We start from the raw sequence: 2,715 nt of genomic DNA on the forward strand, positions 1-2,715 counted from the left end.
ACAACAGATGAACAGAAAATTTCAAAGATCATTTCAAGAAGATAAAGCCAAATATTACAACAAAATGTGCAAAGATCAGGACTCAGAAAACCAAAAAGAAAGAACACGCTCAGCATTTCTCAAGCTGGGGGAACTGAAGAAAAAATTCAAGCCTCGGCTTTCGTTATTGAAAGGAATTGATGGAATAAAAATTGAAGTCGTTCAAGAAACTGAGGCGGCACAGGAGGCACTCTTCATCTCTGCCAAGAAATTTGGAAGACAACTAAATGGCCGACTGATTGGAAGAGATCCGTATTTGTGATCATTCCAAAGAGAGGTGACCCAACGGAATGCGGAAATCATTGGACATGTGAGTAAAGTTTCACTAAAGATAATACAGAAATGACTGCAAGCATACATTGACAGAGAGCTTCCATGGGTTCAAGCCGGATTCAGAAGAGGCCGTGGATGAGGGATATCATTGCTGATGTATGATGGATGTTGGCTGAAAGCAGATAATATCAGAAAGATATTTACTTGTGCTTTATTGACTATGCAAAGGCTTTTGATTGTGTGGATCATGACACGCTATGGACAACATTGTGAAGTATGAGTGTTCCGGAACACTTAATTGTGCTCATGAGGAATCTGTACCTGGACCAAGAGGCAATTGTTCGAACAGAACATGGGAACACTGAATAGCTCAAAATAAAGAAAGGTGTATGACAAGGTGGTATTCTTTCACCATACTTATTCAACCTGTATGCAGAGCAAATAATCCGAGAAAAATGTGGCATCAGTATTGGAAAAAGACTCATTAACAACCTGCGATATGCATATGACACAACCTCGCTTGATGAAAGTGAAGAGGACTTAAAACATTTACTGATGAAGATCAAAGAGCACCGCCTTTGGTATGGATTGCATCTCAGTGTCAAGAAAACAAAAATCCTCACCACTGGACCAATAAACAACAGTCTTATCAGCAGAGAAAAGATTGGAGTTGTCAAGGATTTCATTCTTCTTGGATCAACTATCAACACTCACGGAAGCAGCAGTAAAGAGATCAGATGACGTATTGCATTAGGCAAATCTGCTGCACAAGATCTTTTTAAAGTGTTGAAGAGCAAAGACGTCAGCTTGAGGACTAACATGTGCCTAACCCAAGCCATGGTATTTTCAATAACCTCATATGCATGCAAAAACTGCACAGTGAATAAGGAAGACTGTAATGGAATTGATACTTTTGAGTTATGGTGTTGGGAGAATATTGAAAGTTCCATGGGCTGCCAAAAGAACCAACAGATCCGTTTTCAAAGAAGTGCAGCCAGAGTGCTCCTTAGAGGCCATGATGGCCAAACTTCATCTCTCATACTTCGGACATGTTGTCAGGAGGGACCAGTCGCTGGAGAAGAATATCATGTTTGGTAAGGTGGAGGGTCAGAGAAAAAGAGGAAGACCCCAAATGAGATGGATTGGCCAAATGGCAGCACTGATGGACTGAAGCGTGGCAAAAGCAGTGAGGTTGGCCCAGGATCGGGCAGTGTTTCGTTCTGCTGTGCATAAGGTCGCTATGGGTTGGTACCGACTCAATGGTACCTAACAACAACAAAAATCTTGATCTATTTTTTTGAAGAACACAGAACCATCACAGGGGCTTACTACCAAGAAGTTGTAAGAAAATTGGAAACAGTTTTGGTAAGAAAAAGACCAGGAAATTTGTGTCAAGGACTTTTTCCTCCACCATGACAATACATCTGCTCATTCTTCCAGGGAAACTCTTTCCATTGGGAAACCTTAGCCCACCCACTGTACACCTCTTAATTTACCCCTTCAGACTTCTTTTTGTTTCCGAAACTCAAAGAACATTGAAGAGGAACACAGTTTGAGTCCCTTGTGGCATAAACGGAAAAGTGCAGAATTCTTCAGTGAAGGGTTGTTGTTGTCATTGAGTGCTGTAGGTACACTCCGGCCCGTAGTGAAATTCCGACTCATAGGGACCCTATGGGACAGTATAAAGCTGCTCTATAGAGTTTCTGAGGCTGTACATCTTTGTGGGAGTAGACTGCCTAGTTTTTCTCCCATGGAGCAGTTAGTAGGATTGAACAGGAATTCTTGTAAAGTGCCATCAATTTGGATTGAACCACCAACCTTTTAGTTAGCAGCCCAATGCTTAACCACTGTGCCAACCAGCAACCAAGGTTGTTGTTGTTGTGAAGTGCTGTTGAGTTGGTTCCAACCCATAGCGACCCTGTCTAGGGTTTCCGAGGAGCAGCTGGTGAGCTTGAACTGCTGAGCAACCAGGGTTAGAGAGATGGAAACACTGCCTTCATGGAAAATATTTCAAGAAACAATAGCTTCATATTTTGTTTAATAAAGGCTTCTAGGAATTTGAAGCAATAGTTTTTCATACCCTCATACTTGCATATGTACACAATTGCCTAGGAAACTGTAAGGCTATACAATGAGCCATTAACAATGGTTAACTGGAAGGAGGTGAAAGGACAATTCTGTGTCCTTGGAGGAAAGAGAAACGTTTACTTTTTACTCAGTATACATCTGTGTTATTTGAAATGGTTTTTAAGAAACCGTAGTCCTATATGGTAGACAGAGGATAAGCACTCAACCTCAAGGTCAGTTCGAACAGCAAGGTCGGCAGTTCAAACTTACCGGCTGTTCCTTGGAAACTCTATATAGGGTTGCTATGTTGTTGTTGTTGTCAGGTGCCATCGAGTC

This window comes from Chrysochloris asiatica, unplaced genomic scaffold (genome assembly GCF_000296735.1).
Source record: "Chrysochloris asiatica unplaced genomic scaffold, ChrAsi1.0 scaffold00093, whole genome shotgun sequence".
Taxonomy (NCBI): Eukaryota; Metazoa; Chordata; class Mammalia; order Afrosoricida; family Chrysochloridae; genus Chrysochloris; species Chrysochloris asiatica.